This window comes from Suncus etruscus, chromosome 15 (genome assembly GCF_024139225.1).
Source record: "Suncus etruscus isolate mSunEtr1 chromosome 15, mSunEtr1.pri.cur, whole genome shotgun sequence".
In the NCBI taxonomy this organism is placed as follows: Eukaryota; Metazoa; Chordata; class Mammalia; order Eulipotyphla; family Soricidae; genus Suncus; species Suncus etruscus.
Window position 1 is genome coordinate 47,494,148 of NC_064862.1, and position 26,172 is coordinate 47,520,319.

The 26,172-nt window shown below is 40.7% G+C and overlaps 1 protein-coding gene across 1 annotated transcript in view; it reads right to left on the reverse strand.

The window, feature by feature from the left end:
- The window catches only part of PPIF (peptidylprolyl isomerase F), a 531,572-nt gene extending 505,670 nt beyond the window's left edge, over positions 1-25,902 (reverse strand). Inside the window, exon 1 of the mRNA XM_049789678.1 lies at positions 25,899-25,902. The gene's annotated coding sequence lies outside the window, so the exon portion shown is untranslated. The remainder of the gene's footprint in view (positions 1-25,898) is intronic.
- Between the last annotated feature and the right edge of the window lie 270 nt (positions 25,903-26,172).

The following is a 26,172-nucleotide window of genomic DNA, read 5'->3' on the forward strand; positions in this document are numbered from 1 at the left end:
GATGGCTATGGGATGCATTCTGGGAACAGGGTCAGAAGAAAGTCAGCACTGGTGGTGGGAATTGCCCTAAATGAAAAATGTGTAATTCAAATTGGTCTCAATAAAATTTAAAAAACAACAACAAAAGGAAATAAAAGAGAATACAAGGAAGTGGAGGCACATACCCTGTTCATGGATTGGGAAGTTTAACATAATTAAAATGGCCATACCCAAATTGTACAGATTTAATGCAATTCCTCTAAGGATATATTTTTAAAAAAGTAGATCAGACACTCCTAAAATTCATTTGGAACAAAACGCGCCTAAGAACAGCTAAAGTAACCCTTAGGAAAATGAGTATGGGAGGCATCACTTTCCTCAACTTTAAATTGTACTACAAAGCAATAGTCATTAAAACAGCATGGTATTTGAATAAAGATAGACACACAGATCAATGGAATAGACTTGAGTATTTAGAGAATGTTCCCCAGACATACAATCAATTAATCTTTGATAAAGGGACAAGAAACACAAAATGGAGCAAGAAAAGCCTTTACAACAAGTGGTGTTGAGACAACTTGTCAACCACATGTAAAAAAAACAAACTCAGACCTCCATCTAATACCATGCACAAAGGTCAAATTCAAATGGGGTAAAGATATCAGACTCGAAACCATATGATATATAGAAGAACATGTAAAAACTCCATGACATTGAGACTACAGGTATCTTCAAGAAGGAAACACCACTGTTCAAACAAATGGAAGCAGAGATAAACAAATGGGACTACATTAAACTGAGTAGCTTCTACACCTCAAAGGAAATAATGAATAAAATACAAAGGCCACCCACAGAATAGGAGAAATTATTCACCCAATACCATCAGATAAGGGACTAATATCTAAAATATGCAAGGTACTGACAGAATTTTTTTTAATTTTTTTTTTATTTAAACACATTGATTACATACATGATTGTGTTTGGTTTCAGTCATAAAAGGAACACCACCCATCACCAGTGCAACATTCCCATCACCCAAGTCCCAAATCTCCCTCCTCCCCCCCCAACCCCCGCCTGTACCCTAAACAGGCTCTACATTTCCCTCATACATTCTCAATATTAGGACAGTTCAAAATGTAGTTATTTCTCTAACTAAACTCATCACTCTTTGTGGTGGGCTTCCTGAGGTGAGCTGGAACTTCCAGCTCTTTTCTCTTTTGTGTCTGAAAATTATTATTACAAGGGTGTCTTTCATTTTTCTTAAAACCCATAGATGAGTGAGACCATTCTGCGTTTTTCTCTCTCTCTCTGACTTATTTCACTCAGCATAATAGATTCCATGTACATCCATGTATAGGAAAATTTCATGACTTCATCTCTCCTGACAGCTGCATAATATTCCATTGTGTATATGTACCACAGTTTCTTTAGCCATTCGTCTGTTGAAGGGCATCTTGGTTGTTTCCAGAGTCTTGCTATGGTAAATAGAGCTGCAATGAATATAGGTGTAAGGAAGGGGTTTTTGTATTGTATTTTTGTGTTCCTAGGGTATATTCCTAGGAGTGGTATAGCTGGATCGTATGGGAGCTCGATTTCCAGTTTTTGGAGGAATCTCCATATCGCTTTCCATAAAGGTTGAACTAGACAGCATTCCCACCAGCAGTGGATAAGAGTTCCTTTCTCTCCACATCCCCGCCAACACTGTTTATTCTCATTCTTTGTGATGTGTGCCATTCTCTGGAGTGTGAGGTGGTATCTCATCGTTGTTTTGATTTGCATCTCCCTGATGATTAGTGATGTGGAACATTTTTTCATGTGTCTTTTGGCCATGCGTATTTCTTCTTTGTCAAAGTGTCTGTTCATTTCTTCTCCCCATTTTTTGATGGGGTTAGATGTTTTTTTCTTGTAAAGTTCTGTCAGTGCCTTGTATATTTTGGAGATTAGCCCCTTATCTGATGGGTATTGGGTGAATAGTTTCTCCCACTCAGTGGGTGGCTCTTGTATCCTGGGCACTATTTCCTTTGAGGTGCAGAAGCTTCTCAGCTTAATATATTCCCATCTGTTAATCTCTGCTTTCACTTGCTTGGAGAGTGCAGTTTCCTCCTTGAAGATGCCTGTAATGTCCTGTAGTGTTTTGCCTATGTGCTGTTCTATATATCTTATGGTTTTGGGGCTGATATCGAGGTCTTTAATCCATTTGGATTTTACCTTTGTACATGATGTTAGCTGGGGGTCTAAGTTTAATTTTTTGCAAGTGGCTATCCAATTGTGCCAACACCACTTGTTGAAGAGGCTTTCCCTGCTCCATTTAGGATTTCCTGCTCCTTTATCAAAAATTAGATGGTTGTATCTCTGGGGAACATTTTCTGAGTATTCAAGCCTATTCCACTGATCTGAGGACCTATCCTTATTCCAATACCATGCTGTTTTGATAACTGTTGCTTTGTAGTACAGTTTAAAGTTGGGAAAAGTAATTCCTCCCATATTCTTTTTCCCAATGATTGCTTTAGCTATTCGAGGGTGTTTATTGTTCCAAATGAATTTCAAAAGTGTCTGATCCACTTCTTTGAAGAATGTCATGGGTATCTTTAGAGGGATGGCATTAAATCTGTATAATGCCTTGGGGAGTATTGACATTTTGATGATGTTAATCCTGCCAATCCATGAGCAGGGTATGTGTTTCCATTTCCGTGTGTCCTCTCTTATTTCTTGGAGCAGAGTTTTATAGTTTTCTTTGTATAGGTCCTTCACATATTTAGTCAAGTTGATTCCAAGATATTTGAATTTGTGTGGTACTATTGTGAATGGGGTTGTTTTCTTAATGTCCATTTCATCCTTATTACTATTGGTATATAGAAAGGCCATTGATTTTTGTGTGTTAATTTTGTAGCCTGCCACCTTGCTATATGAGTCTATTGTTTCTAGAAGCTTTTTGGTAGAGTCTTTAGGGTTTTCTAAGTAGAGTATCATGTCATCTGCAAACAGTGAGAGCTTGACTTCTTCCTTTCCTATCTGGATTCCCTTGATATCCTTTTCTTGCCTAATCGCTATAGCAAGTACTTCCAGTGCTATGTTGAATAGGAGTGGTGAGAGAGGACAGCCTTGTCTTGTGCCAGAATTTAGAGGGAAGGCTTTCAGTTTTTCTCCATTGAGGATAATATTTGCCACTGGCTTGTGGTAGATGGCCTTCACTATATTGAGAAAGGTTCCCTCCATTCCCATCTTGCTGAGAGTTTTGATCAAGAATGGGTGTTGGACCTTATCAAATGCTTTCTCTGCATCTATTGATATGATCATGTGGTTTTTATTTTTCTTGTTATTGATGTTGTGTATTATGTTGATAGATTTACGGATGTTAAACCAGCCTTGCATTCCTGGGATGAAACCTACTTGATCGTAGTGGATGATCTTCTTAACGAGGCATTGAATCCTATTTGCCAGGATTTTGTTGAGGATCTTTGCATCTGCATTCATCAGTGATATTGGTCTGTAATTTTCTTTTTTGGTAGCGTCTCTGTCTGGTTTAGGTATCAAGGTGATGTTGGCTTCATAAAAGCTATTTGGAAGTGTTTCTGTTTGTTCAATTTCATGAAAGAGTCTTGCCAAGATTGGCAGTAGTTCCTCTTGGAAAGTTTGATAGAATTCATTAGTGAATCCATCTGGACCTGGGCTTTTGTTTTTCGGCAGACATTTGATTACTGTTTTAATTTCATCAATGGTGATGGGGGTGTTTAGATATGCTACATCCTCTTCCTTCAACCGTGGAAGATTATAAGAGTCCAAGAATTTATCCATTTCTTCCAGGTTCTCATTTTTAGTGGCGTAGAGTTTTTCAAAGTAGTTTCTGATTACCCTTTGAATCTCTGTCATATCAGTAGTGATCTCTCCTTTTTCATTCCTGATACGAGTTATCAAGTTTCTCTCTCTCTCTTTCTTTGTTAGGTTTGCCAGTGGTCTATCAATCTTGTTTATTTTTTCAAAGAACCAACTTCTGCTTTCGTTGATCTTTCGGATTGTTTTTTGAGTTTCCACTTCGTTGATTTCTGCTCTCAGCTTTGTTATTTCCTTCTGTCTTCCTATTCTTGGGTCCTTTTGTTGAGCATTTTCTAGTTCTATTAGCTGTGTCATTAAGCTACTCAGGTAAGCTCCTTCTTCCTTCCTGATGTGTGCTTGCAAAGCTATAAATTTTCCTCTCAGTACTGCTTTTGCTGTGTCCCATAAGTTCTGAGAGTTTGTGTCTTTATTGTCATTTGTTTCCAGGAACCTTTTGATTTCCTCCTTGATTTCATCTCGGACCCACTGGTTATTGAGCATGAGGCTGTTTAACTTCCAGGTGTTAAAGTGTTTCTTCTGAGTCCCTTTGGAGTTCACAAATAATTTCAGAGCCTTGTGGTCAGCGAAGGTAGTCTGCAAAATTTCTATCCTCTTGATCTTATGGAGGTATGTTTTATGTGCCAGCATGTAGTCTATCCTGGAGAATGTCCCATGTACATTGGAGAAGAATGTGTATCCAGGTTTCTGGGGATGGAGTGTCCTATATATATCCACTAGGCCTCTTTCTTCCATTTCTCTCCTCAGGTCTAGTATATTCTTGTTGGGTTTCAGTCTGGTTGACCTGTCCAGTGTTGACAAAGCCGTGTTAAGGTCCCCCACAATTATTGTGTTGTTGTTGATATTATTTTTCAGATTTGTCAACAGTTGTATTAAATATTTTGCTGGCCCCTCATTCGGTGCATATATGTTTAGGAGAGTGAATTCTTCCTGCTCTACGTACCCCTTGATTAATATAAAATGTCCGTCTTTGTCCCTTACAACCTTCCTGAGTATAAAGTTTGCATTATCTGATATTAGTATGGCCACTCCAGCTTTTTTATGGGTGTTGTTTGCTTGGATAACTTTTCTCCAGCCTTTTATTTTGAGTCTATGTTTGTTCTGACTATTCAGGTGCGTTTCTTGTAGGCAGCAGAAGGTTGGATTGAGTTTTTTGATCCATTTAGCCACTCTGTGTCTCTTAACTGGTGCATTTAGTCCATTGACGTTGAGAGAAAGAATTGTCCTGGGATTTAACGCCATCTTTATTTCAAAATTTGGTGTGTCTTTTGGGTAGTCTTGTCTTAGATTAGGTCTTTCAGTTTTTCTCTTAAGACTGGTTTTGTGTCTGTGAAGTTTCTGAGCTGTTTTTTGTCTGTGAAACCATGTATTCTTCCATCAAACCGGAAAGTGAGTTTTGCTGGGTATAGTATTCTGGGTGAAGCATTCATTTCATTCAGTCTTGTCACAATATCCCACCACTGCTTTCTGGCATTGAGCGTTTCTGGTGACAGGTCTGCTGTAAATCTCAGGGAAGCTTGCTTGAACATGATTTCCCCTTTTGATCTTGCTGTTTTCAGAATTCTGTCTCTATCTGTGGGATTTGTCATTGTGACTAGGATGTGTCTTGGGGTGGTTTTTCTGGGGTCTCTTTTGGTTGGTACTCTTCGGGCATGCAGGATTTGATCACATATATTCTTTAGCTCTGGAAGTTTCTCTTTAATGATGTTCTTGACCATTGATTCTTCCTGGAAATTTTCTTCCTGGGTCTCTGGGACTCCAATGATTCTTAAGTTGTTTCTGTTGATCTTATCATAGACTTCTATTTTCGTCTGTTCCCATTCTTTGACTAATTTTTCCATTGTCTGCTCATTTGCTTTAAGTTTTTTGTCCAATCTCTCCTGCTGTATGGAATTGTTATGTATCTCATCTTCCACAGCACCAAGTCTATTCTCAGCTTCTGATACCCTGTCCCAGAGCTTATCCATTTTGTCATTCACTTCGTTTACTGACTTTTTCAGTCCTGTTAGTTGACATGTTATTTCAGTTTGGAGTTTTGTCATTTCTGCCTTCATATTTTCTTGGTTCTTATTAGTGTTCTGTTCAACTCGATCCATGGTTTCTTGGAGTCTGTTGAGCACCTTCCATATTGCTAGTCTAAAGTCCTTATCTGAGAGGTTGATTAGTTGTTCAGTCATTATCTGGTCCTCAGAATTGTCATCTTCATTCTCTATGTCTGATGCTGGCCTGCGTTGTTTCCCCATTGTCACACTTGTATTGTGGGTTTTTCTACGTGTTGTAGTAGTATTCATTGTCTATATGATGTAGGCAGCACACTCCTCTGGCTCCTCCCTTTCTGGATGGGCTGACTTGCCTCTAAGGGAGGGGAGTCCTCCGTGGATGAAGCCTCACACTGGGTCAAATCTTAGGCCCGAGCATGCAACAGAGAAGACAGTCCAGAGAGAAATGTTTGCTTCTGTGATATAGCGCCGTTCTTAGTGTGATTTTTCCTTCTTGTTGCAATGGAGTTCTTTCCTCTGAGCCTCTTTTTGCCCCACTCGCAAGAGTTTCACGCAAGAGGACAGTAGACAGACATAGACAGGTCACACTCACAGTCTTTCACAGCTGAGCCCCACTGGGCCGGTGTACTTTCGCGGATTTTCCCCGCCTGGTGTCACACACAGGGAGCCAGCCTTTGCAAAGGTTAGCCGGTTTTTATGCTCTGAAGTCCCTCCCTGAAAATGGCGTCTGGGCGAGCGAGGTTTCTGGAGGCTCTTTTTGCCCCACTCGCAAGAGTTTCACGCAAGAGGACAGTAGACAGACATAGACAGGTCACACTCACAGTCTTTCACAGCTGAGCCCCACTGGGCCGGTGTACTTTCGCGGATTTTCCCCGCCTGGTGTCACACACAGGGAGCTGACAGAATTTAATAAGAAAAAAATCTAACCCCATCAAAGAATGGGGAAAAATTAACAGATACTTCCTCAAATAAGAAACACATATAGCCAAAAGGCACGTAAAATATGCTCTGCATTACTAATCATATGGAAATGCAAATCAAAACAACAATGAGGTACCATCTCACACCACAGAAACTGGCACACATCACAAAGAATGAGAACACTCAGTGCTGGCAGGGATGTGGGAGAAAGGAAATCTCATTCGCTGCTGGTGGGCATGCCATCTAATCCAGCCTTTCTGGAAAACAATATGGATATTCCTCAAAAAACTGGAAATTGAGCAATACCACTGCTATCAATATACCCTAGGAACACAAAAAACACAATACAAAAAAATACAAAAATGACCTCTGTACTCTTACATTATTTGCCGTGCTATTTACAATAGCCAGAATCTGGAAATAATCCAGATGCTCAAAAACAGATGAGTGGCTAAGGAAACAGTGGTACATATACACAATAAAATACTATGCAGCCATCAGGAAAATAATGAAGTCATAAAATTTTCCTATACATGGATGGACATGAAAACAATTATGTTGAGTGAAATGTGCCAGAGGGAGAGAGATAGACATAAACTAGTCTCACTCATCTGTGGGATTTAAGAAAAGTAAGACAGTATTGTAATAACACCCAGAGACAATAGAGAAGTACTGGAAATACCAACCCATGATATAAAGCTTACCACAGAGATTGTGAGTTCAGTTAAAGGAATAACTACACCAACAACATGATAATGGTAGTGAGTGAGAGGAATAGAATTCCTGTCCCAGGGGCTGGAGCAATAGCACAGTGGTAGGGCATTCGCCTTGCACACCACTGACCCAGAACGGACTTGGGTTCAATCCTTGGCATTCCATATGGTCCCCAAGCCAGGATCAATTTCTGAGTGCATAGCCAGGAGTAACCCCTGAGCGTCACTGGTTATGGCTCAAAACAACAACAACAACAACAACAAGAATGCCTTTCTCAAAGACAGGCAGGGGTGGGAAAAGAGGGGAGGCATTGGTGGCAGGAAGGTTGCACTAGTCAAGGGGGTATACTTTTTATGACGGAAACCCAACTACAAACATGTTTGTAATAATGGTGCTTAAATAAAGATATCATTTTAAAAGTAAGAGAAAGAAAAAACCTTCAGTTACCCCTTTAAGGGCAAATCTGCACCCCTTACCCAAGTCCTTCCTTCACTCAGAAAATGACAAAATCATTGTCCACTGGTTTTGTTATTTGATTGTTTGCTTTTTAACCCTATGAGATTTGTTTTATAAAGCAATACTGGTAGAAGAGTATCTCTGTATAGAATGTATGTTTGAACCAAGTTACGGGGAATGGTGGACTTTATTCGTCGGCCCTCAGATGCACCAACATTGTTTCTATTTTGCATACGCACATTAAAATGTGAAAATAATACATATGAAAATAAGTTCTTATCTAATAGAGATGGAACACAAATTTGGTAATGCAGTTAGGCCTTATACCCTGAACATTGGCATAATGATTTGGCTTAGGCCTCAAAAGAATCGGCATCGCCCACACACACCTGAACAATAGATACCATCTATGGAAACAACCACAATTGTCTACAACATTACCAGGATCCAAACCTCTACCAGGGAAGACTACTCTGGCATTGACTTACTCCAAAGAGTGCTCTCAATACCCAGATGACTCAGCAACAGCCTGCTGGCAGGGCAGATCACTCCACATCTAATGGTGTGCTGAAACTAGAGAATGCTCCACATCAGCCCAACTTCGATGAAAGAAATGCATAGAATCCAGAATCTTTAAATATAGCAACCTGATACCAACAACAGCTAAAGTGTGAAAAAGTTTCACCGGGACCATGGAGAATGACTCGGGTTTGGACAGACTGGTTTGCCTGGAGCCCAGAGTCGGTCTTATGCCAATAATCCTTGAGGGTGAGGTCTTTTTGTAATCAGGCCAAGGATAATTGTTTCTGTTTTTTTCCCATATGTTTCTGGGCCTATGCAAACAACAGCGAGTGCCACTGTCACACTTTTACTATTTTTTCTTTAACCTTTATCCTTTAAGAAAAAAAAAAACAATTTACAATTTAAAAACAATTAAAAAAAAATAACTGTAGTAGAATGCTTGTCTTGAATACAGGCAGGGGATGAAAAGGGGGAGGGGGGCATTGGGAGGGGAGAAATGTTACACTGGTGAAGGGGGGTAATCTGTTTGTGACTATAACCCAACTATAATCATGTTACTTAAATAGAATATTAATTAAAAATGACAAAATCATTTCTCCATTTCAAGCATGTTGTACATAACTAGAATCATACAATATGTTTTTTCTTTTGTGATTGTCTTTTTGTATTCAGCATAGATTCCTCAAGATACATCCCAATTATTGCATATGTCAATAATTTGTTCCTATATATTAATAATTTGTTCACATGTATAGGAACACATTATTATATATAGGAATTAAATATGTTTAATGAAATATATATAAAACCAAAGTATTTCATTGTCTGGGCATACCAAGTATTGCTTAACTATTTACTTACTTTTTTTTAAAAAGAATTAGGTTATTTTAAGTTTTGAACAATCATGAATGAAGTTTCTGAAATTTGTGCATATAGATTTTTGTTTCTACTCTATAAGTAAGAACACATTTCTACCTTAAGCTAAATGTTCTAGTACAGTTGCTGGGTGCATCCTCACTGGTTATTTAACTTCTATTCATTTTGTTTGTTGGCTTTAGGGACCTACCTGGAAGTTCTTCTAATATTGCTGTGCAAGTGGCTAAAACCTAGTCATTTTTTTGACCCTCTATTTTCTCTCTGTTGACCAGAATGGGTAAATTTTAATAACATTTTCTCAAATCTTCTATCCTGTTTATCTCCATTCTACTATTGAACCCTTCCTGCAAGGTTTGTATTTGTTAATACATAATATTTTTACTATCTTGTGTCATCTCCATTCTACTACTAAACCCTTCCTGCAAGGTTTTCATTTGTTAATACATAATCTTTTTTTTTTTTTTTTACTTCTCTAACTGCTATTTACTTTTTTATCCTAAGTTCTCTTTCTTGGCTGAGATACACTCATTTTTCTCACGTTTCAGAGGATTATTAATTGCATAGAACTTCGACACTCTTATAAAACCAAACTCTCATAAAACTCAATATCCCAGCACCTGATGATCTCAGTGACAATTATCTTTTCTCAGTTGGCACTGCCTTTTCCTGGATTTTGGGATTTGGCTGATCTTTAAGAATCAGGTCTTGGATATTTTGATGTTTTGATGTTTTGGTTAGAGTGTGTCATTCCTGGATGAATTTTCCTCTCAGTAAACAGCGGCGCAGCTCAGTCAAGGGGTGGGTGGATGTTAAACCTCCCACTGGGTCCCGCTGACAATCAAGGAGGGGAGAAGTAGGAGACTGACTCATTCCATTTTGTTCTTGAAGGTTGGAGGAGGAGGCTCAGCTGCTGCTGCCCGCTGAGTTGTGCTGACACAGGAGAAGGAAGGGAAAGAATCTAAGTGTTGGTTGGCACCAACTACCTCACCTCATCCTCCACTAGTGCTGAGTGCAGGGGACACACAACTCCTCCCCAGACCAAACTAGCACTTCTCTATGGGGTTGGGGGGGGGGAGTTGGAGTCCTGACTGCAGGCAGAAGAAAAGCAGCTCTGTGCTTGACATATAGCAGCACAGGAGCAGGACACTAGGTTTTTGCAGAGAAATGGATGATAAACTCTCCACTCTAAGTAACATTTGAGGGGTTAGAGTGCTATTGACTGATACAGTGCACTGGATGAGGTTCCTGAGGGATATGCCCTCAATTCCTGGCTCCACCCTGCTAAAACTACTCCTGAAGAATGTGGGTTTTTCCCAGTGACACTTAGTATTAGATGGGTATTGCCAAAAAGCATTTTTGCTGTTAGATCCCCCCCTTTATCAAGCCCTTTGGTATGGTTGGCTTTTCTACCATGATGGGACTTTGTGAATCTCTGATAAAATATTATAATACTAAACAGGTTATATGAAATATCTTGTATGATGAGTAATGCTGTCTTGGTTTCTATAATTGTTCTCTGTATGTTCTTAAAAGAGAAAAATGGTGGACCAGAGAGAGGACAGCAGGGAGGGCACTTGCATTACATGGAGCTGACCTTTGTTCAGTTTTCTGGTACCATATAGGGTCCCTGGAGCCCCACCAGGAATGGTCACTGAGCACTGCAGAGAGTGGCACAAAAAATATGAAGACAAAAATCCCCCAGAATGCATTTTTTCCAGAATATGTTTCAGTAGTTATGTGAAGCATAACCATATCTAGTTCTCTGCATGAAGCTTTTTTTTCCCTAACACCAATACTCAGTGTCTTCTCCAAGCCCTTTTCTCTGATTCTCCAACATTAAATGGACTCCCAACAATTCTGTTCAACTCAGACTCTAATCATCCAGTATCAGCACAGATTCCACAAAGCTTCAGAATTTAATCCCACAACATGACCCTCACTTGGGACGTAACAACTGTCCTTCTAAACAAACAACTGTGAGGTTGAGGTTGGGAATTCAGTTGCTTCCTTTTATCCAAATAACTCTAGATTACCAATCTGTCCATCCAGACCCACAAGTAGCAAATGACTACTGCAAAAATGAATGAATAAATGAATGAGCTCACTTTTCCAGAATGACCCCTTCTCTAGAGATTTCTCCATTCTTGATTTTGTTGCTTTTGTGTTCTCTGAAACTTTTATGATTTCTTTATTTTTTTAAGTATTTTGGTTATTCTTGGTGAGACTCTGGTCTGCCATACACTATTCTTTCTCACCTAGAAAATAATATTGATATTTCAGTTGCTCCAAAAATCTTTATTCATTACAATATTCTCAGAATGACAGAGGATAAAGTACCAGGTCAGACCCATTTACAAATTTTAATGGAAAAAGATACATTTTATTTTTATTTTATTTGTTTATTTATGTATTTTGGTTTTTGGATCACACCCAGCAGCGCTCAGGGGTTACTCCTAGTTCTGTGCTCAGAAACTGTCCCTGGCCAGCTCAGGGGACCATATGGGATGCTGGGATTCAAACCAGGGTCCACCCTGTGTTGGCTGCATGCAAGGCAAACACCCTACCGCTGTGCTATCTCTCTGGCCCTGAAAGAAAAGATACATTTTAAAAATCATGTTTAGAAATACATTGAGTATAATATAACATAGCAATCAGAAATCACATTGAAAATGCAAGAATGGTTCCACTTAACATAATGATAAATAAGTTGAGAACATAAAACTTTGATAATCAAACTTAAAAATATTGTCTGTCAAGGTGACAAAAAGGGGCTTGGGTGGAGGTGAGAAGAAACCTGGGAACATTGGTGGAGGGAAGTTTACACTTATGGTGGAATTGGTGCTGGAACATCATATGCCTGAAAGTCAACTATGAATAGCTTTGTAAAACCTGGTGTTAATAAAAAAAAAGTTCTTAAAGAAAATCATATGTTTATTTACATATGTGGGATAACAAAGACATTGTTAACGTCTTCATAAAAGCATGGGGGAAAGTTTTCAATAAAATAGGAACATTCTTATACTCCTTTTCTATAATAAGACAAAAATAGGCACTGCATTAAATGCTTCAAATTGTGAAAAAATATAAAGATTAACTGGTGTGTGACATTATTCAATATTAGTCTACAAGTAAGTATACATATAAATTATATTAGGTAAATGTAAAGTCTAAAAATTGGAAAGAGAACATATTCTAAAAAGAATTACCTAAAAGCTATTAGAAATAATAGAAAAATCTGATTAGGATTGTAACAAAATTATTGTGCACAAATCACTGTTCTTTCTACATATGTTTAACAAAAATTTAAAATATAATGGGATAGAGACCCTGAAATGAAATAGTAAAAATGAACAAAAATTAATGCTAAATGTAAGATGACACTTAGCTATTAATCCAAAACAAAGGTATTCCCCCATCTTCCTACTTCCTGTAAATTTCTCCTTTGATATGTAAAAGCCCACCTGGATCACTCCTCCCCACCCCCATTTTGTTCTGGAATAATAAAGAAAGGTCAGTTCTGGCTTTTAGCGAAGATGTCTTTTAACAGAGAGACATCCAGGCAAAAAGCGGACTGGCTTAATGGCTCTTTCCTGACTGGCTTGGCTTATTTCTTCACCACTACAGACTCGTCCGCCTAAGGGGTTAGAAACATGGCATGTTGGGGTGATCTCACAACTCATAGATTTTTATTTTTTATAATTGGCACTTGAACAGCAACCTGAGGACCCAAGAAGACTCCAATGATGGTGACAGACTTAATTTTCTGGTGGATAATCACCAATATGACCCCTTAAGCTGGACTGAATGTGCTGTGCCTTTCAGTGGAACGTCAGTGCACATGGCCACTGTTCTGAACAGCTTGATGTTGCTCTGGTCCATCTACCTGCATTTCTCCCTCTGGACTGTAAATGCCAGGATCCCTAGAGATTCTCCTGTACACATGCCCTAAGAGGGTCAGGGTACCTTCCCAATGGTGATGAGTTCTCTATCTAAAGGCCTTACCCAGGTTGATGATTTATCATTTACTACTGGCACTAAGCCAGAGAGAGACCAGTCTCCCAATGATGATGAGCTGGCTACCATCTCAGCAGACTTAGAGTCTGAAAACAGCTCATTCAGAGATATTCCCCATGCCCCAAACCTTGAGTCAGGTGGATAAGCCAGTGCTAGCAATCCAAGTCCTGGACACTGTCAAATGGTTCAATGTCTGGAGTGGTTATGGATTTATCAACAGAAATGACGCCAAATATGTCTTTGTCTACTTGACAGCTATTAAGAGAAACAATCCCAAGAAGTTTCTGTGTAGCATTGAATTTGGGGAGCCTGGAATATGATGTCATGAAAGGGGAGAGGGGTCCAAAAGCTGATAATGTATCCAAACCTGGTGAAGTGCCAATGAAAGGTAGCCTATATGCTCCCAATCAACATAGGTTCTGCCTATTTATCCCCCAGCCTCACTCAGCTGCCCCACCATCTAGGGTGGCAGAGGTCTCCTCAGGCGGGAGAGAAGCAGGCAGTGAAGGGGAGAGAGAAGACTCTGGACAATATCCCAGACACCAATGCCCACCACCTTTCTTGTATCAAATGTGCTTTGTGTGAGGAACATGACTCTACCCAGCCTGCAGCAGCTTATTGAGGTCACTGATGGGGTAGAAGCCAAAGAGAAATCTCCATTTGAAGGGGACCATCAACAGGAAGATGAGTAGATCCCCCAACCCAGATTCCATCCCAGGAACTGAAGGCCTGATTGTCCAGATGACCTCAGCAGACAAAACCAGAAGAAGATGCAGAAGATGAAGGATCCAGCCCAGCTGTAGCACAACTGAGAAGTTGCTTTCAGAACCCCCAGTAATTTTGTTTTAGGTTAATCTATCAATCCTATTTGCATTGGTCATTATATTGCTGGTTTAACTGTGTGTTCTACTTATATATATTTTATAGCTACTGTTTTGTTTTATGCCCCACTGCAAACAGAAAATTTCAGTGGCTTAATGTTAATTTGCACAATTCTGGTGAAATGTATAATGTTGTTAGATTTTTTTTTAAAGTTCTCAGCTATCCTGGTTAATGTTTCCCAATTACTATAATGTTTGATTGTGTATATTACATAGCAACTTATTCTCAAATTATGTCTTCAAAAATGTTCTAATGTCTTTGTCCACAGAAGTAGGTAGAAAAGGCACTTGGATACTATAGACTCTTATTATAGGACTCATTATAAAAATATTTAGCAAACTTATTTTCAAACTGTATATATTTTCATAAATGTTCTTGTGATTTTGTTTAGAGAAGTTTATGAAAAGGAATTTGGATGTTCTATACTCATATTACAGTGATCAGTGTAAAAATGTTTAAGAATTTTTAAATTAAGTGTATCTTCAAAAGGTTCTAATGTTTATATTCAAAGAAGTCTATAAAAATTGTGATGGATATAAGACAAATATATGAAAAAATCTGATTGTTTTGAGAATGCTGTATTCACAATTTAACCTTTGACACTTTTATAGTCAACTTTTACTGTACCTATGCAAAATAGCAACCATTTTTATAAGTTCTGATCTAGGATTCCCACCTCTAGTGGAGAAAAATAGAACAAAACTTTCGTAAGTTTTCTCATTTTTTTGCTTTATTTTAAATAAAAAGGGTGGAATTGTAAGATGACATTCAGCTATTAACCCAAAACAAAGGTATATCTTTGTCACATAAATCTTTCCTTTGATATGTAAAAAGCCCACCTGGATCACTCTGTCCCGCCTCACCTGATGGATTTTTTGGGGGGATAATAAAGAAAGGTCAGTTCTGGATTTTAGCAGAGGCAGAGAGATGTCTAGGCTAAAAGCAGACTGGCTTAATGGCACTTTCCTGACTGGCTTGGCTTTTTATTTCTTCACCACTAACCTGCTTCTTCAGATCTGTCCACATAAGAAACATGGCATTAGAAACATGACATGTGGGATGATCTCACAACTCATGAATTTTTATTTTATAGCTAAGAATTGTAATAACCTAAATTGTCACAGGCCAAAGATTGGGTAAAGAATATATGGTATGTGTATACAACAGAATTATTACCAAGGTTTTAAACAAAAATGAGTCCTGCCATTTGCACAGATGAATGATTTTCATAGAGGGTTTTTTTCCTTTCTTTTTTTTTTGGGGGGGGGGGTCACACCTGGCAGCACTCAGAGGTTACTCCTAGCTCCATGCTCAGAAATTGCTCCTGGCAGGCTGAGGGGACCATATGGGATGCCAGGATTCGAACCAATGACCTTCTGCATGAAAGGCAAACAACTTACTTCCATGCTATCTCTCCTGCCCCCCGTAGAGGGTTTTTATACTTAGTAAAGTAAGGCAGATGGAGACCACCATGTACGATTATAAAGAAATAAAGAAACAACACATAAGTGAGCTAAATAGAAAAAAGGCTTTTGGTTGGCTGGAGCAATAGCACAGTGGTAGGACATTTGACTTGCACATGGCCAAACCCAAACCATATCCCATATGGTCCCCTAAAATCACCTGCCAGGAATGATTTCTGAGTGCAGAGCCAGGAGTAACTCCTGAGCACACCGGGTGTGACCCCCCCCCAAAGGCTTTTTGACAATAAGACCAAGTTGTTAGACACCAGAAGGGCAGATATTCAGGTGCATAAAAAAAAGTAAAATCACATATATGGTGAAAAAGATTTTTTTGTTGTTGTTTTTTTTTTTTTTGGTCACACCCAGCAGCGATCAAAGGTTACTCTTGGCTCTATGCTCAGAAATTGCTCCTTGGGGCTGGAGAGATAGCAAGCGGCGCCTTGCAAGCAGCAGACCTAGGACCTAAGGTGGTAGGTTCGAATCCCCGGCGTCCCATATGCTCCCCTGTGCCTGCCAGGAGCTATTTCTGAGCAGATAGCCAGGAGTAACCTCTGAGCACCGCCGAGTGTGCCCCCCCCCCAAAAATCAATTGCTCCTGGCAGGCTCAGGGGACCATATGGGATGCCGGATTCAAACCACCAGGAGTCTCAAACTCGCGGCCCGCGGGCCGTTTTTGGCCCTCCGTACAACATTTTGTGGCCCTGCCCTCGAGGAATCTTTTTTTGTTTTGTTTTGTTTTAGTTGTTTGGGTCACACCCTCCCCCAATATTCAAGGCTTACTACTGACTGCACTCAAGGATCACCCCAACTTTGCCTCCTGCGGCCCCCAGGTAAATTGAGTTTGAGACCCCTGTAAAACACCTTACCTCCATGCTATCTCTCCAGCCCCAGAAATAATTATTTTTATATGGGAAAATGTTATGATGAGTTGGTACTACTGGTATTTATTTTTTCATAAAAACTTTACAGCATTCACAACTGAAAACTACTCTTTTCATTTTCATATTTTACTAGACATAAGACTATTTAGTTTCTTTCTCTTGGTGTGGATTTTTGTAGTTCATGTCTTTCCAGAAATTTATTGATTTTATCTGAATTATCAAATTTGTCACAGGGTTGTTTCTAATGTTCTTTTGTTTTTGGTTTTGGTTTTGGGCCACACCCAGTGACGCTCAGGGGTTACTTCTCGCTCTGCACTCAGTAATCACTCCTGGCTTGGGGGACCATATGGGATGAGAGGGGATCAAATTGTGGTCTGTCCTAGGTCAGCCACGCACAAGGCAAATGCCCTACCACTGCATCATGGCTCCGGCCCCTGTAATGTTCTTTTTAAAAACTGACTTTGATGTTCATGGACTAGTTATAATGACCAGTCATTTATGATATTGGTAACTTGTCTTTCTCATTCCTGATTAGCCTGACTTGAAGTTTATTCATAATGCTATATCCTAAGAACAAGCTTGTTTTAGTTTCTTTTTCCTATTGTTTCCTTGTTTCTAGTAGTGTTGGTTTCTTCCTCAAGTTTTATTATTTCATTTGTTTCATGTGTTGTAGTTTAAATCAGATTTTCTTTCTCAAGTTACCGAAAGTAGATTATTTATTTAGCTTTGTATTTTTACTAATATATGGATGTAATATATTGGTATATATAATAATTTATATATAAAATATAATATTATCCATAGAGGTAAATTTAAATGTATCAACTATGTTATACTAATATGTTAGTTATATGTATTCAAATTTTCCATTGAAACAGTAACTCTAATAGTGCCAAAGAGGCTTTCATTAAAAGCAGATGTCCCTTTTGCACCTGATACCCAAGAATTCTTCCCAGAGGCATAATTATCATCAATTTCTTAAAAATAGTTTTAAAAATAATCCATGTCAGCAATTACAAAAGGAAATACCACGACTTGCATGTTTTGGAAGGAGAGAAAAAAAACTCTTTAGTAATAGATAACAGGATTGTATAGAAAATATCAAAGCAGTCATCCCCCAAATCACCCAATACGAATGGTAAAGTCACAGGACTCAAGGTCAATATATAAAGTCAATTGTTTTGTTGTACGATAACAATTAACAGTTGAAGGGCCGGAGAGATAGCATAGAGGTAAGGCGTTTGCCTTGCCTACAGAAGGACAGTGATTCGAATCCTGGCATCCCATAAGGTCCCCCGAGCCTGCCAAAGTGATTTCTGAGCGTAGAGCCAGAAAGAACCCCTGAGCACTGCTGGGTGTGACCAGAAAATAAAAAAAATAAAAAAATTAAAAATAAAAAAAAAAACAATTAACAGTTGAAATTTAAATAAAAAATGAAAGACATTGAGGTTTGATTTGACAAGATCATTTGTGACCTTAACAAAATAGTTTTAGAAAATGAAATTCTCCATATCTCAATTATTGTTTTTCTTTCTCTCCTCTCTCCTATGTTTCTGATATTTATACTATTTTTACTACCTTATAAATCAATGAAAACAATTTTTGAAAAAACAAACAAATTTGACAAAACCTTAGCTATAATCATGGAAAAAGAAACAAAATATATAAATTGGATCAGAAATGAAAGAGGACAAGTTATAAAAGGTACCACAGAGATAGGAAAGGTCATAAGAAACTATCATAAAACTTTATGTCGATTTAGAATTGGAGAACTTGGGCAAAATGGCTGAATTGGCTGAACTTTAAAAATGATACAACCTTCCTGAATCAGGAAGAAATAGAAAAGCTGAATGATCAATATTTAGTATGGGCATTGAAATATATAATCATCGTTGTCCACCCTAAAAAAGGTCCAGTTGGGCTCACCAATAAATTCTGATAAACCTTCCTTTGCCAATTCTTCTCAAGCTCTTCCAAAAATGTTGAAAATACAGAAATTCTTCCTTGTAATTTCTATTAGGTCAGCATTACCCTACAGAATCAGATAGACACATCACTAGAAAATTAAATTACATATCAATATCACTGATAACACAGATGCACAGATACACAACAAAATCTAAGTGGACTGAACTCAACACCACAATCAAGTGGGATTTATCCAGCTAAGCAAGGATGGCTCAAAAATGTGTAAGTCAATTAATGTGTTACAATATAGCAAAAAGGAAATCATAATTCATATCAGTTCAAAGAAAGCTTTTGACAAGATTTAACACCAATCGATGATAAGACCTCTCAATAAAATGGGAAGGAATAAAGAAGGAAAGAACCTCAACATAGTTATAGCATACACAACTCAGTCACAGTTAACATTGTACTCAACTACAAAAATAAAACAATTGTAGCCAAAAAAAGAAAATTGTAACAAAAAGAAGATCTTAACAAAAAAGAAGAGGGTAGTAACCCAATACCATCAGCCATAATACCATTTGCTTGCAATTTCCATTGCTTCACTGGATTCATTATTCCTTTCTTAGTAGTACAATAAATATTTCTTAGGAGAAAGATTTGATTAATATGTAGACAAAAGCATTCCTAGTCTCTGTTGGGAGTTGACCCTTTCACTACTCACACCTATATGAAAAATGTGCTTTCACAGGAGGCAAAGGGCCAGGTGGTATTAGGGAAAGAGAGAGCTAATAATTCCAACTACAGTCAACACCACTGAAATCACAAGACCCAAACTTTAACAGCCAAATGTAAGAAGGCACCTGTCAAGATGGCAGCTGGAGGGAAGACAAGGGGGTAGGAAAGGAAACCTGGGGGAAACTATGGAGAGAGAAGTGGGCACTGGGGGAAAGAAGTGGGTACCAATGGAGGGAAGTGGGTTCTGGTGGTGGGAAGTGGACACTGGTGGTGGGAACAGTGGTGGAATATTGTATTCTAAAACCCAACTCTCAATAACTATGTAAATCATAGTTCTTTAGGAAAAAGAAGAAATATGTTGACTCCTTCTATTGAACTATGTGCATAGTCTCACAACCTCTCCATGAAACTCAGTCCTTAGAGATATATATGAATGCAGGGACATAGTGATGCACAGAGATCTAAAGTCTTGCATACAAAATAGATGGGATGGGCAAAAAGAAGTATTGGAGGTAATAGTACATTCAGGAAGCACTGAGAAATGAAATAAACTGTAATATCTCCTTTCTAGAAGAGCTCCTTGTTCACATCTGGCACAGTTGTCGCTCCCCTTTATTTTTCTTATCTCTTCTCTCCCCTTATATCCAAATTCCTAAAAATATTTCATGCCTCTATTGTTCAAGCATCATTTTGCCTATTTCTCTTTTGGGTTCATATTCAGTGTTCTGTCTTTCTCAGTCAGATAAGCTGTTCCTTGTTCTTTGAGAGTCACCACCTCTAAGGGACTTCTTGTATCAGTTCAATGACCATGACTGTTTTCTCTCTGCTAAATCTTCTCTTCCCTTCTAAAGCCTAAAGCTAATGAATCACCATGACCCTTCAGGCATGATGGACCCTAGAATCAGGGCTTCTGCAAGTCTTTCTTCCCAAGTGTGACATCTGAGGTGACGACTTATTGCCACCATCATAGGAACTGAGCTACTAGCTGAGTTCATGTAGACTGTGAGCTGACTTGGGATGCACCCTCCCTAACTTTCCTCTTTGCTCTTTCAGTTCCAGGGTCCAGGGGACCATTCACCTACATGATCAGTGTGTAGAACAGAAGAAACAGATGTGGGCCTGGAGTAGGAACCCCCTACATCCCAGCTCCTCCATTCACTTTCTGCGATTTTTGTGAGTGCCTTCAGCCTACTGTGCCTTGGAGTCCTCATCTTTAAAGATGAGGCAGTTATCAGGGAATTGCTGGAGGACTCAGTGGCTAATCCGCACAAACACTCAGAGAAGCGTTTGGCACACGCTGAGGACTCTCAGGGCCGTTCCCATGGCAACCGAGATCAATTCCTCATAGTAGATGCTCATCACACTGGCAAAGGTGGAATGCCCGGGTCCTCCCCATTGAATTTGGTGGGTAGCTGAGTCTCGCAGTCAGCCCAGAGCCTGCCACGTCATGTTGGATTTAGCCCTGATGCTACTGGGTGACCTCAATGAAGCCACTCATTTCCTCTGAGCTTCTGATTCTCCATCTCAAAGATGAGCAGTTGGTACGAGATGATCCTCTGAGGCTCTTGCTAGTTAGACCTTAGACATGTATAACCTGAATGGTTGATATACAGAATAAGGATTTGCTCTGCATCTCTCTGAAACAGATGCTCTTCAGTTTAAGAATCTGATTTGAAACCCCGGATTCCGAGGGTTTGGGGGGGCCCTTCTAGAAGAGTTGGCACCACAGCAATTAGCAAATAGTATAGCACATAACACCTCAGAGTGCCTCAAAGATGCTGCATACCTGTATTACCTGGGGATCCTGCTGAAATACAGACCTTTGTTCTGCAGGATGAGGGTGGAGCTATTGGAATTCTGCATTTCTAACAAGCTCCCATGTTTTCTGACATTTTGGGTAGGTGGGTCATACTTAGAAAAGTGGTTAATGAACACACATCACTCCTGTGTTATGAAATATACCATGGGTCAAAGGGAAAGATAGTCCAGAAAATGGGAACTGCTAGCCTTCGACTCTTACCTTGATGACTGCCACCTGAACTGTATCTGATGATGTCTGGCCACTAATAAAGCCCCATGCAAGGACCTGCTCTCTGACACAGGGGACATACTTCAGGGCCACATGGTGCAACGGAACTTCTTACTTTGAAACCGTTGATGTCTACAACTTCCCATATAGTAGTCACAATTTATATATAGTTCCTGGGCTCATGGAGCATGGCCAACAAAGTTAAGAAGCCATATTTTTTTAATTTAACTTTTTTTTTTTTGGTTTTTGGGTCACACCTGGCAGCACTCAGGGGTTACTTCTGGCTCTACGCTCAGAAATCACCCCTGGCAGGCACGAGGAACCATATGGGATGCTGGGATTCGAACCACCATTCTTCTGCATGCAAGGCAAACACCCTACCTCCATGCTATCTCTCCAGCCCCTTATTTAACTTTTGTTAATGCATAGAAATATGCATCATCGCAGCTGCTATGAAGCAACCAGACCAGAAGCCATGACTTGAGTGGGTGCCTCATAGCCACTATTGCTTCCTGGAAAGAAAAAGCATCCTTCAACCTGAATGTGTTCTCTGGCATCTCACAGAGCTCTTGGCATTTTTTCCTCATTAGGAGTGGGAAGGACCACAGCTAATTAAAGAGACAGACTTAAAGATTTGAGTTGTGTATATAGGACTTGGAGTGCATGTATGTTTCAGAATGGGTGGGCCCCAATAACAGCCCTAATGTGGTTCACTGTCACCTCCACAGAATGCCTTAACCCAACTTCAAGACCCTGCTATCCACCTCCCAAGACCTCTAATATTCCTAAGTGCTATTCTGGGATCACTCCTCAGATGGTTTCAAGAAACAGCAACATTAGGAAGAACTTGGGTGATCTCTTAGGGATTGGACAGCACAGAACTGTTCTGGCACCTGAAGTACAGGTCCAATGACAGAGCCTCCCCAACCCAGTTTCCAGGGAAAACTCAGCATGTTTGTCTACAGGTGTCTTAAGCTGAAAACAGCATGCAGAATGAAGCTGGAAATGGGCTGTGGATGGGTGCCAGACTCGGTGCTGAGCACTAATCCTAGGAGTGTGCCCCATAAGAAGGCTCTCTGCATGCTCCATGAGCCCCTCCCTTGGCCTTTCTTGGCTCGGGTCACTACCTGCATGCTCTATGGCCTGTCCAGCTTGGTCAATACAAGCGAGAATTTGCCTTGTGGACTATAAGTGGAGCCCCAGGCTCCAAAAAGAGGATCTGGTGAGATGTGGTACTGGAAGCAAAAGTTGAAGCAGAAAATAATCCACACAGTGAAAATATATAAGAATGGGTTCAGGAAATCTAGCACTCAAGCCAGGAATCTTCCCACAAGCCTCTGCTCCTAAAAAAAAGGAAAGCAGCTTGGTGGAGGACGACCAAAGAATGAGCCCCTGCCTTCCTCAGACCCTTGCTTTTATTGACAAGAACCAGGCCACATAGGAAAGTGGGAGAGGAATACCAAGTAGGGAATAATCCAATAATTCCATCACCAGATCACACCCTTGGGTAGAGTAGCACTAATGATTAGGGTGGGACCAGTAATCCAACAGTGGACCTGTACAATGCTGCACAGGGCAGGATTACTCAGGAGCAATGCCACACAGCATAAACTTGGCAGGAATCCCAGTGAAGTGACTATGTTTGCAAAAATGTGACATCAAACATGCATCCCATTGTGTGGAGCAGCTGAAGCACTGTAAGTGCCAGGCGCAGACAGTCAGTGACCAATTTCAGGGCTTCTCTCAGCCTTATGGACCACCAGTCCCTGATCTAATGTCAATACAGGCTGGTGGTATTCTTCCTTATTTGTTTTTTAGGGCCTCCACCAAGCTTTGCTCAAGGTTACTTCAAGCTCTGTGCTCAAGGGATACAGAGGATCGAACTCAAGTTAGCTTTGTGTAAGGCAAGTGCCCTCCTCACTGTCCTACTTCTTCTCTGCTCCCCAGTACAGGTTTGAGTGGTTATTAATTCTGTGGATTTCAAAGGCTACACTCCAAGCTCAGATTAGATGAATGAGAGATGCTCTAAGACTCCACATGTGGCCCCCACCCTCTGACTCTGCATCCTGGTGACCTTGTTTCCAGGCAACATCCGCTCCAAGGTGGCAGGGCTGGCACCCCCATTTTTATTAGCTTTGCTTGTCTGGCTGCACAGGCAGGTTTTATTTAACCAGAGTGGTCTCCTGTAGAATGGGGGTGACTGGTGCTTCCTGTCTGATACTCATTCCTGCTTCTAGGGACCCAGCCTCCTTCCCAGGAAGGAAGTGGACCTTTTTACACTTCCAGAGCAAAGGTTGTGACCCTTCCTGTACTGATTTTTTAATGGCAGTCATTACTTTCAAGGATTCACTCAGGGAAACCTATTCTGTCTTTCCTGAAGGGTCTGTCCTTCAATCCATGCTCTAGCCATGATCAAGCCCCTTGTTTTCCAGAGTCAGGACACAGAAAGGAAGAGGCAGCTCTAGTTCTGGGGCTCAGTATCTGCTGACACCTTCTTAGGACATCTTCACCAGTCCTGATTCCCATTTGGGGGTGCTGGATATAACATACCTGCCCCTGTAGCACAGAATTGTTCCACTCAAGGGAGAGGGCAAAGGTCACAGATGGCATCACTGATTCATCCCTATGGCAAGTGGAACATCCAGAAGGTCTCAGACTTCCCAAAGATGAAGCACCTTCCAAACAAGATGGCACAGGGAGTGGATTATATTCTGTCACCGTTGCCTAGGGATGGCTGACAATATGATGATGCTTCCTTGCTTGAAGACCAGTGAAATTCAAAGGTAATCAATTCTTCCAATAAAGATTTATAAAAGATTAATCTTGGAGCCAGAGAGATAGCATGGAGGTGGAGCATTTGCCTTGCATATGGAAGGAAGGTGGTTCGAATCCGAGCATCCCATATGGTCCCCTGAGCCTGCTGGGGGTGATTTCTGAGTGTAGAGCCAGGAGTAACCCCTGAGTGCTGCCGGATGTGACCCAAAAACCAAAAAAAAAAAAAAAAAGAGCAATCTTTTCCAAGTAGCTTTATTTCTGCAGATATTTAATCATTTTATTGAGATCTATAATATGTTTGAGTTTGGGTACCTTTGATTCACCAATCCCTTGTGAAAGTCTAAGTCTCCCTTCCCTTCATCATAAGAATAAAGAGAAGAATTTTAGAAGCTGGAGAGATAGCAGGGTGGCTCTTACCTTGCACACAGTCAACACAGGTTCAATTCATGAAGCTGCCAAGGTTCCCTCAATCCAACCAGGAGTAATTTCTGAGAATAGAGCCAGAAGTGAACTCTGAGAAGAGCTGGGTGTGACCTAGAATATAGAAAAACATTTTGAAGCACATGCTCCAAATGCAGAGAACCAGAGCTCTAATAACGGGCTTACAGGATTCTTGGGTCTTCCTGGCACTGGATTGGGGAATCTTCTGGAATCAGATGGTGAATTTGAGGGCCCTGGAAGATGTCATAGCTTTGATAACTCATCTAAAAAAGACTTTATCATTAATCTCAGGATCATGGATTGAGGCTCCCGGCTCAAACCCACCCTAACAGGGCCGAGTCTCTGAATTAGTGCAACAACTTTGGAAACCTCCCATCAGTCCTGAACTTGCACTTCCTCCTTCCCTCCTTCCCACCAGGACCTTCCTCCAGGGCTTCCTGGCTCGTGTCCATGCAGTCACAACTTCCTGTGAGCTGGATGCACACCTGAGCCGGGTTCCCTGAGGCAGACAGAAGGGGAAGTCCACACTGTGTGGACATAGCCCCCCAAATGATGCACCCGCAGTGCCCACAGCTGGGCTGTGCAAACTGCTGAGCTGCGTCACTGACAGACGCTTTCTGCTCTCACCACAGCTGTGGAGGGATGTGCTGGTGGCCTTAGAGAGCTGAGCTCAGAGCAGGGGGAGAAGCCGCCTGCATCCACTCAGAGGGCCCTGAGAGAGGCTGATATCTGGGGTCATCTGAGCTGACATTCACAGCTGGAGCTGCGAAAGGCAGGGAGAGAGTGTACAGCAGGGAGGGTGTTTGCTTTGCACGTGGGTGACCCCATTGGATCCCCAACCCTATAGAGGGTTCCCCAAGACCCAGCAAGAGTGATCCCTGAGTGAAGAGCAGGAAGGAAGCCCTGAATATCTCTAGATGTGCCCCCCAAACACCCATAAATCTCTATATTATAGAGGCTGGAGCAGTGGCACAAGCGGTAGGCGTTTGCCTTGCACACAGCTAACCTAGGACGAACCGAGGTTCAAACTCCCAGAGTCCCATATGGTCCCCCAAGCCAGGAACGATTTCTGAGTGCATAGCCAGGAGTACCCCTGAGTGTCACCAGGTGTGGCCCAAAAAGCAAAAAAAAAAAAAAGTCTAGATTATAAATAAATAATAAAGCAAAACAGCTATGCTGGAATTAGTACTTTTGATTAGTTCTTAATTAATGGTGCTGGGATAGGTAAAAGAAAGCATCTACTATCCAGAGAAGTGACGTGTTTGCAAAAATGTGGCATTCAACATGCCTAGGACCTGTTCAGAGAATGCATAATCCCTGAACATATCCTCCAACAAGCTGGCATCCTCATTTTTATTGACTTTGTTTGTCTGGTTGTCCAGGAAGGTTTTATTTGACTAGAGGGGTTGCTTCAGAATGGAGAGCACTGGTGCTTTCTTCCTGACACTCATTCCTGTTTCCAGGGACCCAGTCTTGGGCTTTGGGCTATTCACTGACCTCCTCTGGGTATGGGCACTGGAGAGCAGGATCACTCCATCTCCTAAGCTTCATAGCCTGCTGGCAAATGAATCCTCTCCTGCACCATCTTCCACCCACCTCTTGGCTTGGCCCAGAGCTGAGGTTCAACAAGTTCAAACTGGGATTTCTGGAATGAGAAAGAGAAAGACTCGTCTTCCATCAGTTTCTAAACCAGAGGGCACAAGACTAGTGATGCCAAAACCAGCCCTGCCACCTCAGAACGG